A 20820-nucleotide genomic window follows, 5' to 3' on the forward strand; every position below is an offset into this window, starting at 1 on the left:
TTCCCTTTTTGACTGCAGGGGAAAAAATATTGAACCTCCTTTCCTGTCTCCATCTTGAAATTTCTGTCTAATTGTCCCAGATGATATGCTGATGAAGGACAAGGGACTATGTCCATCAGTCCTCAACACCATTCCTACTTGACAGTCATGTGCACCGTAGTATTTGCCAAGTTTCATGTTGGTTCCATGAGAAAGAGTTCAATGTCTGCACCCATGGAATGTAGACCACCACCAAGCACACAGCTGGTGCCTCAGAAGTATCCACTGGTTAAATTCATGAGCATGTTGATAGATTGTTGAGAATCAGGTAAATTTGCCACTGTTTTTTGTTGTTGTTGTTGTTCTATGTAACAGGAATTGTTAATTCTTCTAATCCTATAAAAAGCAAAGTCTTCAATCTATGTCAGTGCTTCCAATGAGTCATTCTCTGATCACCTGCTTTAGAATCACTTTCGATTTTCATTAATAGTGCCCATAAAGTGAAGTTCTGTGTCCATCTGCAATCAACAGAATTAGAATATGTGACGTGAGGCTCAGGAATCTGACCAGCAGAACTTCCAGTGATTCTCACGTGTACCAAAGGATGGGAGCTGCTGATCTATTTACTGACCTAGTTCATTTTCTAGACTGGCCTCGCAAAATGATTTGTCAGCCTTAAGGTTTCCTAATTTCTTTATAATTTAGCTGTGGGGTGGGTTAAGGTAGCTAGCAAAAATAGTCATTTTCAAAAAGAGCAGAGAATAAACTTTCTCTTTATGCTTGGAATAGTCCGTAATTTTAAAGTCTTGAGCACACACAAGTGAGTAAATAAGTTTAAAAATACAAAAAAGACTATGTATGTGATAAAATATGAATGATTTAGAACACTTATGACATCGAATAAAACTAAACAAGATGTTACATGAGTTTCTAAAATGTTGACCTATGTCAAAAATTGATTATATTCGATACAGAGATAACTCAAGGAACTTACTACACATTTTTTAATGACTGAGTGAAATAACAGGAAAAGAAACTGGTTTTTCAGTGAATAGGAAATGCTCAAAAGGAACCCTGACATCCGAACATCCTGCCTCTTAAATGCCTCAGAAGCCATTCATTGGGAATTTTACTGCAGAGGTACAAAAGCTGAATTTTGGAGAAGTTAAACTTCTTTATGTCAAATATCAACTATGGCAAAAATATTAAACATGGTCTGTCCAGAATTTCTAGAGGAATTACTTAGGTTTAGGGAATCTGGTTCACTGAAGGGCCCTGGGAACTTCCTCTGAAGCTGTGTCAACATACCACTTTACTGAAAAGTGAAAATTATCTCGGCCATCTCAGATAAGGGGAGTGGCTCATTTAATGGATACTGACATGATGCTGTCACCACCCACTCAACGGTGCCATGATACTCCAGTACTCCAAGGAGTGCCCACAGATAAGACTGTGTTTAGCAGATAACTCTAAAGAGAAGTGGAGAAATAATAATAAAAAATAGTTATAGCTGAAGAGATTCTGTTTAAAAATTCCTGTTCATAAAGCATATTATTTAAGTTTGTTTTCATAAAGGGTTCTATTTTTGTATGGAAGCCATGGAAATGAATGTTCTAACCATGTGACACTCGTAGCAGACAGTTTTCTGGGTGGGCCTTAGGGAAGGCACTCAACTTGTGTTTTGGACCATGTACTTGTGACCCATATCGCTAAAGGAGCATATTTTCATGAGATGACTTAGTCCTTTAAGGGGAAAGAATTAAATAAAAATAATTAAGTGCATAGTAATTGAGGGGAATTGCGATTCCATCTAAAAAAAATCACGGTTCTTTTATTTCTTTCCATTCTCTTTTTCATGATTTGGATGTTGTTTCTCCACTTAAACAATTCTCTGTGTATATCTTTTGTTGTAGAGCAACCCAAATCTGATAGACAAAATGTTTTTTAAAAACACATTAATAAATGCAATATGAAAAGAAAATTTTATAACTAAATAAATAATGTTTTAAGATGGAAACTAGAACACTGTGGGGATGGAATGTAGAAAAATAAGGCTTTTCTGAAAGAAAATGCAGAGTAACCACCATTTAAGGAGCCAAGGACAGAGATGCTACGTATAGAAGAGGGACACTGAGCTGGGTTGGGCAGGAGACAGGAGGCAACTGAAGACAAATTCCTCTAGTTTTCAAGTATTTCTCTGATTCCAGAGACAACTGGATATAAAAATAATTATCTCAACCCAAGAAATTTGTTGAGATATTTTTGAAAATTAGAATGGAATGTTGAAAGCATAACTACCCTTCTACATACAGCCTGCACACCAAAGCCAAAAGTATATAAATTTACATAGAAAAGATCCCCAAAACTAATTCTTCTCAAACTCTTCCAAAATATTTAAGAGGACGGAATACACCCAAACTCATTCTATGAATATGAAGCCACCGTCACCGGATAAATGCTTGGGGAAAATGAACGTCAATCTCTAACTCATCACATACACAGATATTAACTCTAAAGGAAACATACACCCAAACATAAAAGGCCAAGCCACACATCTTCAAGAAGAAAACACAAAACATTTACAACTTTGTAGGTAAAGATTACTTAGAAAACAAAAAATCACTCATAAAAGAAAAAAACTCATAAAACAAAAAAAATTGATTTTAAAATATTATCAAATGAAAATGTCTCTTTGAGAGACACAGTTAACTACATGAAGAGACGTGACACAAACTGAAAGAAGATATTCATGATATGCAAACAGAGAGATCTAAAGACATACATCTGTCTTTAGTATTTATACAAATCAATTATAGGAATACAAAAAATTAAAAGTGAGCAAGATATTTTAGCAGGTAGTTTGGATCCCCAGAAGAAGTAAGAATTCTACCTGCAAATTGCTTTACAACTGGAGCTGCGACATCATCTCTTTGCAGGGTCTCCATCCTGTTGGCCTGACATGTGCAATTTGGTCTTGCCAGCTTCCACAATGCAGGATCCAATTCCATAAAATCAACCTCTCTGTCTCTCTCCATATATACAAAGATATACATGTATGTGTGTAAACACACATACACATCCTATTGATTCTGTTTCTCTAGAGAACACTGACCAATACAACAAAATAGAAAATATTAAAATAGTTAAATAAATAAATTTGAAGCACTAACTTACATTGATGAATTCCTAGAAAACTGGAGTCATGAAATAGAGAAAGTCTAAAGAACTGAATTACATAGAAGAAATAGGAAAAAGTAGATATAGAAGGGCATTCTACAAAAAAGCACCAGACACAAGGCACAAGAGAATCTACCAAACATTAAAAAATCAGATTATCCGAATACTATTTGAATTATTCCAGAGTACTTAAATGGAAGTAGAACTTAATGAAATATACAGTATTGATGTTAAAACTTAACAGAGATAGTACAAAGATCCTTTTAGCCAAATTTACACAATCTACCTTACCTGTTACAAATAAAATCACTGAGGTAAAAAAAAATTGATGAATTTGATCGTATGGAAATGAAAAACCTTGTGTGGCCAAAAAGCCTCCAAGCAATGTCAAATGACAAATGACAAGCTGAAGAAAATGCATTTGCATTTCTATCACAAAGGACTAATGTTTCTAATATTTAAAATCTTTTTTTAAAAAATGAGAATTTAAAACTAATAACCATATAGAAAAATGGCAAAAGATCTGAAAGGACAGTTTAGAGATATGGAAATGCACGTGGCTCTTAAATACTAAAAAATGATCAAAGTGCTCACAATAGAAATTAAAATAATACTATACTAAAAGCACAATGTCTCACCTACAAAACAGACAAAACTTCTAAAGTTTAACAATATACGTTATTGGTGAGGCTGTGGAAAGCAGGTGCTTTCATATTTTGCTGGTGGGAATGCAAAGCGATACACACCGTATACAAAGGAATTTGTAGTTAGCAAATTACACTCACAATACTCTTCAACCCAACAATTTCACTTCTAGAAACCTGTGCTGAAGTTACACTTGCAAAAAATTCAAACGCTGTTTATTGTAGCACTGTTTATTATAACAAGGGAACATCCAAATAACTTTCCCATTCCCTTTATTTATGCTCTCCTCAAGAATGCAATGTTGGCACCCTGATGCTAGTGCTTCTTCACACTTCTCCTTGATCAAACAAAAATATACTATCATAGACATGGATTTATGGAGTTTTACACTTGTGTTATTCTATATGCCATTCTGCAAGTTGTTCTCACTTGACGTTGCGTCGTGGACACATCTCTCCCATTACATAGATATGGACCTAGCACATTCCTTTTAACAAATACATAATGTAAAAAATCTGAATGTGTGCCACAATGTTCAGCTCATTTCCAGGTTTTTGCTTGCACGAATAATGATAATTACATTTAACAGTCTTGAAAATGTATTTTATATTGTGGTGCTTTTATCTCTACAGAATAGTTTTAAGGGTAAGTATGTTCTAACAGATATTTTCAGATTACTTTCTTAAAAGGTTGTAACAATTTGCCCGACCACCAACAGTTTATGAGAAGGTTCATTTTCTTGAACCTCGACTAGCACACAATAGAGATCATGAAATAAGGGTTAAATCTGTGAAGCCTTTATATACACTGTAAAGTGAATTGGCTTAAATGGAGATTTAAGGATCTTAAGGTCATCAACTCAACCATAACACAATAAATTATTCAGATAACTGCCCTTATAGATACATGTATCCCAGACCACAGAATATAGGTTAAAATGGAGATAGGACCTAGAACACCTCATTAAACTTTCTCTTCTTGCCATAATTTCCATTAGCACTTCTCTTCCATCTATTGGTTTCTATAATGGATATTTCCTCACTTTTATATTAAATACAATGTAAACCTAGCATCTAGGTAGGTCATTCCAGCCTCTCTCTATCCTTTGCTAAAATGATAAGTCTAGGAATGGGGTGGAGGAGAAGCAGAGCTAAGTAAAAATGTTGGATAGATGTGTGGTAGCCTAAGGAAAAGCCAGTGAGATCGTGAACAGTGGCTATTTTTCTTTGGAAAATAATCATAAAGTTTCAGACCTGATGCTACAAAGTCATTCTAATTAAAGTCTGGGGACAAGATGCTTCCAGGACACTCCCCTGTGAGGTCCTCAATTACCAAAGGGTCTGGCTTATGTCAGACACATCCTGCCTCTGACCAGCAACCAGAACTTATAGTCACTTCTCATACTGATGATAAGGTTTGGGGCCACTTCATGATAAAATGAGCCTCTATCTACCCACACCCTCAACCAATCCTTAGTCTCAGTTCTGACACAGGAAAGGAGAACCATTGCACTTCTCACCCAGGGAGTGGCACCGAAGACACCCGGGTTTCCCGGTGGCAATGACAAAGGGGAATGACAGAATTCATGAGGTAGCCAACTTTAACATTTACTCTGGCATTTGATAGCAGAAGAGTTGCATGAAGTTTTTCTGTATTTATGAAACAAAGCTAATCATATTAATACTTTAACAATTAATTTGCATTAATGATGATAATCATGGGCTGTTAACTATAATTTTAATTATCCAGTGTTTATTAACTCTGATGGGCCAAGCAGGTAAGATTGTCAAATCATACTGAGAATGTAGTGACAAAGGCATGGCTATATGTGTGGTTAATAATGCCCATCCTCATGTTCATTGTAAGGGGTTTTATTTAATGGTTTATTTGGACTTCATTTAAATTTTCCATCTCTAGGACAATTTGTCCTCATAAGTTACACAATAAAGAAAATTAAGTGTATTCTGGGTATAAAATCCTATATTAATGGTGGTGGTCAAGGTCATGGCCCCCAGAGCCTGATAGAATTGGGTTGAAGGTTCATCCCCACCACCTATCTACTCTGGGACCTTGGGCAAAGAGTTGACATCTTTCTACACTTTGACTTTGACATCTGGAAACTGGATGTGTCGAGAGCACCCATCCCTGAGGGTTGGCATCGGCGTTGAATGCAGCGCTGTGTGTGACGACCAGCAATGTGGTATTCAGTAAAGGAACATGCACAGCTGTTATTTTCTCTAATCAGTGAAACACATGTTGACTCAGTTGGGTCTGTATAACTTTCTTCTAGTGTTTCCCCAAGTTTTATATTTTAGCTGATTTTGCACAGTGATGTGACAACAGTAAAAATTATTTTTTAAAATAATTTAATAATTATTTAATAATTAATAAATAATTTAAATTAATTTAAAAGTCTATTTTTAAAAATAATTTAATAATTATTTAATAATTAATAAATAACTAATTTAAAAGTCTATTTTTTAAAATAATTTAATAATTATTTAATAATTAATAAATAATTTAATTTAAAAGTCTATTTTTTAAAATAATTTAATAATTAATAAGTAATTTAATTTAAAAGTTTATTTTTTAAAATAATTTAATAATTATTTAATAATAAATAATTTAATTTAAAAGTCTATTTTTTAAAATAATTTAATAATTATTTAATAATTAATAAATAAATTAATTTAAAAGTCTATCCAATAAAAATAATATTAAGGCATAAATCAAACTCAATGATTATCACATCAGCCAACATATTTTTTTAAAGTTGACTTATGAAAGCAGAGTTACATTAGCATCACCACACCAGTTAGTCTCTCAGAGATCATACCATCTTGTCCAACAGTACTTTTCTGACGGAAAACATTTGGAAGGTCATGCTAAATCCAAAGTCATCATAGCTAGGACTATGATTGGTTTTTTTTTCTGTCCCCGCCTCATCCAGAGTGAGGAGAGGTGACAGAGAGGCATTCCTCTCATCAGTGAGTGGGTCTTATGTCAGGGAGAGAGACAGAATTGTCTTCATGGCTAACACGTCTGCCTTGGGATTATCAGGACTTGTCTGAAGGCTGAGCACAGGCAAAGTTGATGTCTAAGGAGGTAAGAACTGCATCCAGATAGCCACTGCCAGGTGTGGAGTGTCCAATCCCGCTCCATTCTACTGGTTCCCTGGCGGAGAGGCCACGAGAAGTTTAGATGTCTCATGAAGGTCCCCGGACACCATAACAAACAATGTATTGGTGTATCCGTGTGGCAGAATTGGCAGGTGGGCCAAAAAGTGCCAGGCCATGTTGGTTGTTCATTCCAGGACAGGTGGTACGAAAGAGATGTGTCCCTTTCTGCCTGGCTTTTTGATCTGACCACCCTCAAGAAGAGGGACAAGCACCTAGAAGAAAGCACAGATACAAAGGAGAGATTCAATACGTGGATTGTGGTGATTGAAGAGGTAAATGCACTCTCTGAGAATATTATGTATATTATATGGCATTAAAGCATTCTGGTTCCCTGAAGATCTACTACTCATCTGGTCTTAAGACTCAACTGAGACCCTTGTTAATAGCCCAGGCCCTATTCCAGGAAGTTTTGGCTGTGGTATAGAAATCAGTTCTCTCACAGAAGTCTTTGATTCTGATGAAGAGGTAACTTTGGGAAATGTCACTGGGTAGGTGGAGGGCAGGCTCTAGAAGCAGGCTGCCAGGGTTACTTTATGGCTTCTTGTCTCTGGAAAATTCCTCAGTCCCTCTAAGCTCCAGTGCTTTTAGAAGAAAAATTAGAATACAGTTATTAATTTATATAAATTCATTCTTATCTCGTGGATTGTTGAGAGAATTTACTTATAAACAATGTGGGTAAAGTGATAGCATTTAATGAGTGATCAGTAACTATTACATTCTTATCATTGTCGTTAAGGTGATGAATTTTACCAAATTGCTCTTGAATGATGTCAATATGCATTCAAGGCAGTAAGTCTAATTGCTGTAACTAAAATGCTTCAAGTGCCATGCAACAAGATTCTGTTTCTTTACTATAGACTCCTAAGATGTTTTTGTCTCACTATAAATTGATCATTTAAATAATTGCATTGACCTAGGGCAACAGGCAAACCCAAATCTTAAGTCCTCCTTGAAATGAACTGAGTAAAACTAGAGCCACGAGCAAAAACACTGTGTCCCCTGTGTTCATACATCATATTATGTATTTCTGAGGGGCAGAATGTATTTCTAAGTGTGTAGTAATTGGTTCATTAAAAGCCATCTCAAAACAACAACAACCAAAAAACATAGGCTTTTCGTTTGACTCTCAACCTACAGCACACCTATAGGTAAGAGAGGTGAGACCAACCTCACTTCAGGGAAGAAGTAAAGCTATTTGGAAAGCTTATTTTTGGACGAGAAGAAAATATGACACAGTGTGGATTAAAGTGATGAAAGAGGGCAGAGAGTTAAGTGGATAAAAGAAAACTGGTAGAGAAATAGGAAGGCAATGTGGGGAAATTGCAAAGAAAATCGTACCATATTGGATCACTCTTGTTGGCAGGAGGGAAGTGTGGCTACTTGTATTTTAACTTAGTAGACCAAGAAGACCCCAATATTTCCCTGTTACTCTGGCTCTGATGCTTGGAATTCCAGCATTAGAATGAACGAAATTTCATTTTTTTACTGAAAATTTAACCTTCTCACCACCCACACATCAGATTAAATATTAGAGCAACATATGCAGCCAATCAATTACTGGGAACATCCTTGAACTTGACAGAAAGCCTGAGAGTGCTGGGCACCTGATATGGTCCAGGGAAGCCATCAGAAGACGAATAATTCAAATGAAGAAGTTAATAGTCCTCTTCATAATTTGGCTTAAGACAGGAAAATGACCAACCATGTGCATTGTTCTCATGGCTCTTGTATGTACACCACCATCAATGAACATGGTTCTTGTCCTTCCTCTGTCCTCTGTGATCCCTACAAATCAGTCTGGAGAGTGTCAATGGTAAATGTGTCAACCTCTCCCACATGAACAGAGGACAGTAGTTCTAAGACCAGTGCACCATCTAAATGCTCTTTGTCCAAATACTGCGTGAACCATTGCTAGTATGACTCTATGACAACCTAAGTAAGCTGCCTGCCTATGTGACAGGCTCACAGAAGGCACTGTGAATCGTCACCAGCAATACAGAACATGATCAGGGTGCCTGACGCTTACAGCCAAAGATGCTCGACATTCAGGAAACATGCACTGAACATCTGCAACGTTCCAGAAGTTGCCTAAGGTTTGGCTTCATAAAATCATTCTTAAAGCCATTCGCCTTCTTCTCTTTCCACTATACTTTCTGTCCGGCATGATCACATCAATCCCCATGGCTTCCTTTCCTTCTGCAATTATGCATACTACTTCTAACATTTCGCTGACTTTCTCTCACTTTTCTCCAGAAGGCCTGAGCCCTAAACCCAAAGAACTGCCCACAATCCTATTCTCTGTTGTTTCTCTGCTTCATTATGCACAGTGTTCCTGACACACGGGACACCCTCTCTCAAATGGAAAAGTTCTTAGCCATCCTTCAAAACGGAGTTAAAATGTCACATTCAGCACAAAGACTTCCTTTATTTCTTCGTAGCTTCTGAACAACTTTACCGATTTAAAACAACCTCATATTTTGTTATAATAATCCATCCGTTTCCCTCAAGCGTATGAAGCCAGAGGTGAGGTCTTACTCACTGTCGAATCTTAATAGTCTACACTAGCGTTTGTCCAGCACAGACATTGGACTCAATAGACCTGTGTAGAGTGAAAGAATGACTGAAGAGTCAGTGAAATAACATGGGAAAAAACGAGGATTAATTTCCAACTCTCTCAATACATAAATCTGGAATTCACCTACTTTACCACCAATATTAAATAAAACTAGCACATGACTATATGGTTTTATAAAAATGTATAATCTTAGATGCACCCTGAAATAAAAGGAAAGAATGATGGGAATGTGAGATTTTTATTGTTTTGGATATAAGTTATAACAAAATACTGGATGTATCTGAAAGACACATCTCATGGGATTCAAGTGTTACTTGATTTACTGTGTAAGGTCACAATTACTGTACAACACTGAGTCAACTTGGCCAAGTCACCTAACCTCAGTGAGTTTCATTTCCTGGTTGGTATAAAATAAATATTGTACTATACCTGTATTTACCACCCTGGCCTGATTATAAGAACCACATGGAGAATATGATTTAATAGATCTGGAGAAGGGAACCAGTGTGTTTTCAACAGGCAACTTCAGAATCAAGAATGCTTGATTTGGGGGGAAGAGTATAGCCCAAGTGGTAGAACATGGTTTCATGGAACCGTAAGAATCAAATATTGTATTATTGGATTCTCAGAAGCTATAAAGCAGAAAATATGCAAACAAAATTTATTTTGTCACACAATCGTTGATAACCTACCTCTTCAAAGGACAGGCCTAGACTGTCTTAGGAGTTCAAAGCATTTAAGAACAACAGCAGAATCCCTCTTCTGAAAAGATTAACAGTCTACAGAGTTAAAGGATAGGACATTTGTCCACAAATAACTGTGGTTTAAGGCAGACTGTGACATGCACTGTGATAGGCTGATGAACAAAACAAAGAAAAGGGGAGCAGTGGATGCCAACTGGGAGGACCACAGGGGGGGAGCATTTGAGCTGGGACTCTGAAAGTGGCTAATACGATTTATCAATTAAAGTAAAACTGAATTGCTGTTCCTCTATCCAAACTGATTTTTTTAAAATATGCCTCAGAAGCTTATGGCTTGCTCACAGCTCTTCTCCCTGGATCACACTCATGCACCTGTTATAATTTCTTGTACTTAACATCATTTTTCCTCCAGTTTTATTGAGATACGACTGACGTACAGCCCTTCAAGGTGTACAGCATAGTGATCTGACTTACATACACCAGGAAATGGTTACCACAATCAGTTTAGTGAACACCCATCATCTCATATAGACACAAAATTAAAGAAACAGAAAAAACTTTTCCTTCTAACGAGAACTCTTAGGATTCATTCTCTTAGCTTCCATATATAATGTACAGCAGGGTCAATTATGTTATCATTTTGTACCTTACATCCCTAGTTCTTTTTTACCTTACAACTGGAAGGTTGTACCTTTTAGTCAAAAGGACCCCCTTGCTCCCATCCCCCACCTCTGATAACCACAAATCTGATCTCTTTTTCTGTATTTTGTTTGTTTGTTTTTGAAGTATAATTATTTTTATTTTTATTGAGTTATAGTCAGTTTACAATGTTGTGTCAGTTTCCAGTGTAGAGCACAATTTTTCAGTTATACTTGAACATAAATATATTCATTGTCACATTCTTCTTCACCATGATCTACCACAAGATCTTGTATGTATTTCCCTCTGTTGTACAGTATAATCTTGTTTATCTATTCTACATATGCCTGTCAGTATCTACAAATTTTGAAATCTCAGTCTGTCCCTTCCCACCTCTCACCCCCTTGGCAACCACAAGTTTGTATATTATGTCTATGAGTCTATTTCTGTTTTGTATTTATGTATTTTTTTTAGATTCAGCATATGAGCGATCTCATATGGTATTTTTCTTTCTCTTTCTGGCTTACTTCACTTAGAATGACATTCTCCAGGGACATCCATGTTGCTGCAAATGGCATTATGTTGTCCTTTTTATGGCTGAATAGTATTCCATTGTATAAATATACCACAGCTTCTTTATCCAGTCATCTGTTGATGGACATTTAGGCTGTCTCCATGTCTTGGCTATTGTAAATAGTGCTGCTATGAACATTGGGGTGCAGTTGTCATTTTGAAGTAGGGTTCCTTCTGGATATATACTCAGGAGCGGGATTCCTGGGTCATATGGTAAGTCTATTTTTAGTCTTTTGAGGAATCTCCATACTGTTTTCCACAGTGGCTGCACCACACTGCATTCCCACCAGCAGTGTAGGAGGGTTCCCTTTTCTCCACAGCCTCTCCAGCATTTGTCATTTGTGGACTTTTGAATGATAGCCAATTCTGGCTGGTGTTTTTGAAGTACAATTGATCTACAACACTATGTTAGTTCCTGGTAACACAGGGTAGTGTTTTGATATTTCTATATATTTCAGAATGATCACCAAGGTAAATTTAGTAGTTACCACCTGTCATCATACAAAGATATCACATAATTATTGACTATATTCCCCACACTGTATATTTCATACCTATGACTCATTTATTTTGTAATTGAAAAACTGTACCTCATAATCTCCCTCACTTATTTCTTTCCTCCCCCCATCCCTATTCCCTCTGGCAGCCACCTGTTTGTTCTCTGTATCTATGATTCTGTATCTGTTTAGTTATGCTTGTTCGTTTGTTTTGTTTTTCAGATTCCACATATAAGTGAAGTCATGCTGTATCTGTCTTTCTCTGTCTGACTTACCATCATACCGTCTAGGTCCAGTGCACCTTACAGGCGCAGGTGAACCGACAAGGACTGTAGCAGAATCACTCAGATGGACTACGCCAGTATGCACAGCTCTGTAAGTAACAAGGGACCTGAAGGCACTGGTTCTGCCATTTGTGCAAAGGAAACTACTAATTGTGCCTAATATATGCATTTAACACTGCAGGCCAGGCAACGTTCTCAAATCTGTACTCATTAACTTTTTAAATCTGCACATCACCCCTGGGTTGTGGGTGTGTTTAGTCCAATTTAATGAAGCACGGAAGGATGATCCAGGTAGACCAAGGCCATCAGGCAGCTGACTGTGGTCATCTGGCAGAAGGAGCCTCAAACCCGGGTACTGATCTTCTGGAGACTATGTTTGTAACTGGTCCACAATATCATATCTGCATCTAGAGCTTATAAGCCCAACTGAACCTTTGATAAACAGAAGATAGTCTAGCTTTTAACTAAATCACCGCTTGCAAGCTGGATCCTAACACTCTCCCCTGTCATGGTCTTGTATCCTCTGCTTGTGCAGCATCAGTTAGTCCTGGGGCTACCTTGGCGGCAGGTCCAGACGTCATGCAGTGTAGGGTGACTTTTGTGCAAGAGGCAAAAATCGGATTTTTGAGGTCCCTCCCTCAACACTGGTGCCATAGTTAGTCATTTTGCTCTAGTTCTGCTGACTTAAGAGATGCTCGAGTTGGGATCAAAGTAAGAACTCATGGGCAAACGAGAAAACCCCCCAAGAGGAAGGAAAATGTAAACACCGACTACACACAGTTCTGAAAATATTTTTCTTTACTCAGGTTATCAAGACGTCTCCTTCGCATCTTCAGGGGACCCTTCTTTATATTCCATAAGGCCCCACAAGACCGAATGAAAATGTTGACTGTTCACAATGTAAAATGATCGTAATTCTTCAGCTGAAGTTGTGTCTGCAAAGGGCCTCAAGGTGATGACTGAATTAGTTCTTTAAGAAATACACGTGATAAATTTTCATCAGATTCACTGATTTTTTGGTTGTTGTTGATAGAACGTTAAATGTACCTGTGTTCATATTTGGTTACTTTCAATGATTACAATTTGTAACAGTAGGTAGAGTGTGTAATCCATGAGGTATCATTAATGAAAAGTCTGCATGTTGAGAAGTTACGCATAACACTGAAGAAGCCACAACAAGGAGAAAAGTCAGCAGGGGTACATTCAGAGGAGTCCTGGTGGGAAAGACAAGAGACCAGATGTACATTAACACATCATCAGCTAGAACGGTGCTCCTACAGCTGTTTCCCGGGCAGTAATGTCCAGCCATGGAGAGAAACAATGTGACCGTCACCACAGATTTTATTCTCCTGGGGCTCTGGCCTGAGTTCAGCCACCTCGTGAGCCTTCTCTGCCTCATCCTTCTGGTCTACTTTATGGCTGTTTTGGGCAATGTTGTCCTCATTCTCCTCATCTGGCTGGATACCCGACTTCACTCTCCCATGTACTTTTTGCTCAGCCACCTCTCCCTCCTTGACTTGGCCTTGATCTCAACTTCTGTCCCCAAAATGGTCACAGACTTCTTCTCAGGGGAAAGGACCATATCACAGATAGGCTGTGGAACCCAGGTCTTCTTCAGTTTAACCCTCGGGATTGCTGAGTGCCTCCTGCTAACCCTCATGTCGTATGACCGCTACGTTGCCATCTGTAACCCACTGCGTTACTCGGTCGTTATGAGCCATTCCACCTGCAAAAGGATGGTCACTGGGTCCTGAGCAGGAGGGGCTATAACCTCCCTGGTTCATACAGCCTATGCCATGCATTTTCCCATTTGTCACCCCCGAGAGATTCCGCACTTTCTGTGTGAGGTCATGGCCCTCTTGAAGCTCACTTGTGAGGATATTTCAGCCTATGTGAAGTCAGTGGTGGTCTCGAGTTTTCTGGTGGTTCTCATCCCTCTGAGTCTCATCCTGGCCTCCTACACCCTCATCTTCCTTGCGGTCCTCCGCATGAACTCCCCCGAAGGCAGGAACAAGGCTCTGGCCACCTGCTCCTCCCACCTCGGTGTGGTCAGTCTCTACTTTGGCCCTGCCATATTGGTCTACATGAGGCCTGGATCCTCTAAGACCCCCAGACTAAATCAGTCTCTCTTTATGTTTAATGCCATCCTCACCCCTATGTTTAACCCACTCATCTATAGCCTGAGAAACAAGGATGTTCTAGAAGCTTTGAAGAGTATAGTCACCAGCAGATGCCCTCTGGGAAAGTTGAAAAGACACCGAGGTTGCTATACGTGATTATAATCTTATGTTAGCATATTCCTTTGAATTGCTTTCAGGAGCCTTTAAGACTTGACCAATTCTGTTATAAATTATGTTAGAGACCATTTGTTTCAATCCCATTGCTGTGCAAAATAAAAATAAAATAACCTATCCATGGTCTCAGATGCAATTCTTCTGCCATAAAATTCTGAAACCACACTGCTTTTCTAAATAACATAGAGCATAATTTTGGCTCAGAAATGCCCAAGTTACAAATGCACCCACCAAATGTGAAGAAGGCCTGAGCTGTCCCTTTGGTGGAGCTGTGAGAAAGCTCGTAATTTCAGAATGGGCTCAGCAAGCAGAGCTTCTGACACAGGACTTTCAACTGTTAATGGCATTAAAATAGTCTGATCTGACTTGAATTATCAAAGGCAAAGGCAGCTGTTCAGTTGCCAGAAGCTCACCCACCTTTAACTCAAGGTCATTATTTTGTTTCAGGAAGAACAAACAGGAAACGTGCCTTCTTTCTCTTGACTCTAAGAATTTTCTTTTGTGTGTGTGTTCACAATAACTCCTTCTGAGTTCATACCCATTGTCTAATGCAAACACAGCACCAAACAAGACTACAGAATTCTGACAATCTAAGAAACTGGGATAAAATAATGGCACCTGTCACCTAGCATTGCTGAGAAGATTCAATGAGTTAAAACATGTAAATCACTTAGAACAGTGCGAGCAAGGAGCAAGTGCAACGTTATATAGATCCAAGCTTCTGATTGTGTTTTATTTACTCATGAAATTGCCATCTTGAAATCATGTAGTCCAGCTTTGTTATGTACAAATAAGGGCACAGAGCTCCAATAAGACTCTATTTCCAGGTGGCATCGTCCCGTTAGCTCACTTAGCCTAATGTGTAACACACAAGCTGGAAAATCCAGAAGAAACCTTCAAAAGACTGAGCCAGTGCCACAGGGATCTGAGCCTGTTTCTGGGGGCATCTGGGACTTGGAACTTGCAGCTCGAATTCCTAAAGGCCACTGGCACTACCCAACAACCAGACTGAGAGGCACATTTCCTGCAAGTCCTAAGCCAATGGGAATCCCAAGTTAACAGCTATTACTGAGCACACATGTGGGTAAAGGCTTTGTACAGAGGCTCTGCCTGTATCCATATGTCCTCCAACATGGAAGACACACACCTGGGGTCTTTTGTTTCCCTCCTGCCTGTTTCCTGAGAGCAGCAGATTTAATTATCTATCGCGGGGGGAGGAGAAACTGTGTCTGTTTACATTACCTACATATTAGAACAAGGGTGGGGAGAAGAGTTAAATTACTGATGCCAAGGCTACACCACCAGGTTCCTGAGTGATGCAGATAACTTCTAGGTGCAGCCAGCATTCAGATCCACCACCAGGAGCCCTGTCATCAGCTATCACTATTTGGAGACCAATTAAATCTTCCCTTAGTCAGTTTTTGCCACACTTGTCTGGTGGTAGAGATAACCTGAGACCATAATAAATACACATATTCCTGGCCCATGCCTGGCATTTTAGATTCAGGAGCCCTGGAATTCCTCTATTTCTTCAACTCTCAGGTGATGTCTACAGTTGGGCAAGTTGGGGAGACACTGGTCCAGAAAAGACACTACAGGAGTAATCTGGGCTGTTTTCACTCAGTGATACCAGCTGTGGGAGGGATAGCATGTTAACTCTCAATTGTGAGTTAACATAACTAAGGCTCTTATAGGTTCTGTTAATAGATCTGTCCCCTAAGACGCTGGGTCCTTTGTTGGATTCTGGTGAAGATTCGGGTGCATGAGTACTCTGGGTGATCCAGCACCTTATTTAACCCTTGTGGGTCACGGTGTAATGATGAGGCTCAAGGAGAAGTCAAATGAATAATCTTCATGAAGACCAAGCCTGTCATCCTGACACCACCAAGTGTACAGCTCCAATGAACAGAGCTACACCACCATGAAGGGACCTTGAGGATTTCAGGTGAGACCAGGCACAGTGAAGATACCAGCTAGGGGTACTTCCTGAAAGGTCACACTCAGCTTAGAACTTTCCAACTTCCTGTTTTGACCTCACGGAGTATTATATCTACAAACCCACGGAGGAGAGAAATGGTCTCCCTGTACACATCGTCCATGAAAGAGTTAAGTCTTACTATCCTATATCATTTTGCAAAGGGCTTTGTAACACTCAGGCCTTTGCTCTGCCCCTCACAGATCTGGAATGTTCCCATTCTTCCACAGAGAGCAAAAGTGTCTCCTAAAATTAAAGGAGGCAGAAAGTCCTACATCTAGTGAGAACCAAATTTGCTTGCTCAGATTTACAAATATTTAAAAGAATCAGTGTGCTTCTGTGCTTTTAGATAGGCTGCCTTACATCTGACAGCTATGTACGAAATGTCATTCAATTGTTCTTGGTTTTGTAATGCTAAATGAAAACCATATTCTCCAACTCAACAAGGTATGAAAGAATTTTATGTTTTTCTCTTAACGTTAAACAGTGAGAGCAAAATAACATACTGGAATATAAACACTCAGAGGCCATCTAAACTACATGTAAGCAAAGGAATCACCTAAAATATAAATTCATGTGCATGTTTATAGATAAAATACACATACACACACACAACCCTGCAGAGATGGGATTCTAAATAATCTCAATAAAAAAAGTGACTTACAAAACATATTTATACATACCTTTCGGTCACCTAAACAAAATATCCCATGTTTAATCAATTACATGTCAATCATTCCCACAAACAAATCACATTCCAAATGTCTGGTCCTACTCCGTTCTAGTTTTTGCTTCGTCTTGTCCATGTTCTACTTTCTGTTCTCAGCAGTTTCTTTTCAGTCTGTCTTGTGCATTTCCCACATGGACCTTACATTATTCTGGAGAGCTTTTGTTTCTTAGATTCCTTTTCTTCTTTGTTTTTAATAAGAAAATGGTCTAAATGATGCCTTCCTGGCAGGTGCAGGATGACCATGCCTTCTGTCCTCTAGATTTGCTCACAGACATCTTCTGCTGTGCTGCCTTCGGAGAACAACCATCTGTGCCTCCTCCCCACGCCATCTTCCACCCCGGAACTTCACTTAGCCTTCACCAGACTCCTACTGCATGTGTTTATGTAACATCAAAACACCTGTTCAGAAATGAAAACTTACTCTTCAGGCTTTCACTTTTGGACAAGAGAAAAAAAATCTGACTAACTTTTCCCTTGAAAATGCCTGCTCTTTCAATCTCCTTTTGTAGCTGCAGGGAATTTTGGGTGTTAATTACAAAGAGCATTTGATTAAAATAAAGAATAAAAATCACTGCAACACCATCATCTTATTTATACCAGGGAGTACAGTTTGAGAGGAAGATACCCTTGAGCAAGATTCAGAAGACTCCAGTATCTGCTTTTATTTGTTTGTTTTGTATATATTTTTTACTGAAGTATAGTCAGTTTACAATGTTGTGTCAATTTCTGGTGTACAGCACAATGCTTCAGTCATACATGAATATACATAAATTCATTTTCATATTTTTCACCATAAGTTACTACAAGATATTGAATACAGTTCCCTATGCTATACAGTATAAGCTTGTGGTTTATCTATTTTATATATATTACTATCTGCAAATACTGAACTCCCAATTTATCCCTTCCCACCCCCTTTCCTCTCTGGTAACTATAAATTTGTTTTCTATGTCTGTGAGTCTGTTTCTGTTTTGTAAATAAGTTTGCTTGTCTTTTTTTTTTAGATTCCACATGTAAGTGATATCATACGGTATTTTTCTTTCTCTTTCTGCCTTACTTCACTTAGAATGACGACCTCCAGGTCCATTCATGTTGTTCCAAATGGTATTATTTCATTACTTTTTATGGCTAAGTAGTATTCCATTGTATAAATATAGCACAGCTTCTTTATCCAGGCATCTATTGATGGATATTTGGGCTGTTTCCATGTCTTTGCTATTGTAAATAGTGCTGTGTGAACATTGGGGTGCAGGTATCTTTTTGAATTAAGGTTCCCTCTGGATATGTGCCCAGGAGTAGGATTACTGGGTCATATGGTAAGTCTATTCCTAGTCTTTTGAGGAATCTCCATACTGTTTTCCACAGTGGCTGCACCAAAGCACATTCCCACCAGCAGTGTAGGAGGGTTCCCTTTTCTCCACAGCCTCTCCAGCATTTGTCATTTGCGGACTTTTGAATGACGGCCATTCTGACTGGTGTGAGGTGATAACCTCCTTGTACTTTTGATTTGCATTTCTCTGATAATTAGCAATACTGAGCATTTTTTCATGTGCCTTTTGGCCATTTGTACGTCTTCACTGGAGAATTGCTTGTTTAGGTCTTCCAGTATCTGCTTTTTTGAACAATAGCTCACTTAATTTCTCGGAGTATAAATTTCTCAATCTATAATGTAGGAAGGAAACAGCTGTTGTTTCCATCTCAGGGGTTGTTGTGGGTGATCCAGCCAGATAAGGTTTGTGAACTATCAGCTTCAGTGCAAAAGAAAGTGGATCAATGACTGGAGCTCACCTGACAACTGCTCTCCCAAGTGGGTCTGTATCAACCACTCCTTAAGCTAAAGCATCTCCTCCCTGACATGCCAACTACACTGTACAGCCAAAAGGAGTGGAAACATTGTCGCCCACTGAATGAGTTGGGACCTACTTTCTTAGGCCAATAAAGTGAATTAGCAACAAAAAACCTTAGCTGGACATATTTCTGAATTCCCAGTTCTTTCCTGGCCTCCCAGGGAAAAGCCACCATGCACTATGACTTTGCTGGTTCCCAGAAGTGTCATGTTTGACCTAGATAGCCAGTATTCCAAGGATATTCATGCCTCATCCACATGCGTCACTGAGAGATAACACTGGAACTTCTGTCCCTTATTGACCATTCAATCCAGATCAGAATCCAAAAAGAAAAAGATAAATTTTCCTGGAAGAGTCTGCTCCAGGGAACAGAATTAGGATACGACATGTTAGACTTAATTTACTCTATCAACTAGCTCATATGGTTGATTTTTTGAAGAAAAGAACAAAATGTGGGTTCAGAATACCAAAATGTTGGTAAAATTAAAAGAAAGAGAAAAATCAAGAAGATTACTGGCTAGAATGTGAAAGTATTTAATCAATTAGCTTTGGTACTCAATTATCTTAGAATCATAGAATATTGAAACAGATCAGATCTTAGGTTCTAGACCAGAGGCTCTTAAACATTTTGCTTAAGAAGAAATGGACAACTACTAATTAGAATAAAGAGTGACAGGATAAGATTTTATCTGATGAGAATAATATTTTGCTGTTTTAACATGATGAATAGTAGAAATGGGTTGCTAGAAGTAAAATTCAATATAACCCTAATATGTGGATTAACAAAAAATTGTTTTAGATGTATCTTCCAGTCATGTATAAGGCTTGGTCACATGCCCCTTTTACTCTGAGTTATGAGGATCGAGGCTAACCTCACCAGCCAGGTCATATCAAGACTTAAACTGGATTCTCTCTGTCCAGAGGCTTTCTGGGTGGCAGAAACCTGCCTCTCACTATTAGTACCTTCCCAGAATAAATCTTTCATACAACAGGTGGTGAGAACTGGGCTTCCTTGAACTCACAGAATAGGTCCCATGGAGTTTCTTATAAGCCGGCCTGTGTCTACATGTTTACTCAATAAATGTCTGTAGGTTTGGCAAAATTTAGTCTGAAACTTGCTAAGTTGCTTGCTGTCTTATTTCTTCCCCAGTTTTAGAGGGGCCATGGGGGAAAGAGCTAACATTTTCTCAGTTTAATACATCTTTGGCTACTTCCGTGATCTTTAACACACACACACACACACACACACACACACACACACACACACACACACACACGTGATTGGCTTAGGCAGGTTCATAAGAAGAAATAGTAAAACTCATACCATGGACCTATGAAACTACTTTGGAATGTAGTTTGCGATCTTGGAACAACAAATCATATCAACTCACCAGTATGGCTGTGCTGGTGTTTGTTACGATAACTCACTGAAGCAGTAGATTATTTTGGCATTGATCATTTTTTTAAGTTTTCATGCAGAGGAATCCAACTGGCCTTCAGTTCATTTTGTTGACTCTGAGAAGCAAACTCTATTGGGAGTAATAGGTTCTTAATTTTGAAACAGAAAATGAAAAATAGTTTTAATCACCTGAGCATCCATGAGATGTATGTGTATGTTCATCAGCGTGTGTAACAGGTCCTTATCAGATCTGTAAGGCATCAGCTAATCAACTTGACATGTGACACAGAGCAACTGTAATCATTCCATTACTGCCTGTGGTTACA

The 20820-nt window shown here is 38.6% G+C and overlaps 1 pseudogene; it reads left to right on the top strand.

Annotated features, from left to right (window-relative positions):
* Positions 1 to 13556: 13556 nt before the first annotated feature.
* Positions 13557 to 14525, top strand: LOC102545637 (olfactory receptor 2AJ1-like; annotated as a pseudogene).
* The last annotated feature ends 6295 nt before the right edge of the window (positions 14526 to 20820 follow it).

Source organism: Vicugna pacos, chromosome 3, assembly GCF_048564905.1.
Source record: "Vicugna pacos chromosome 3, VicPac4, whole genome shotgun sequence".
Classification (NCBI taxonomy): Eukaryota; Metazoa; Chordata; class Mammalia; order Artiodactyla; family Camelidae; genus Vicugna; species Vicugna pacos.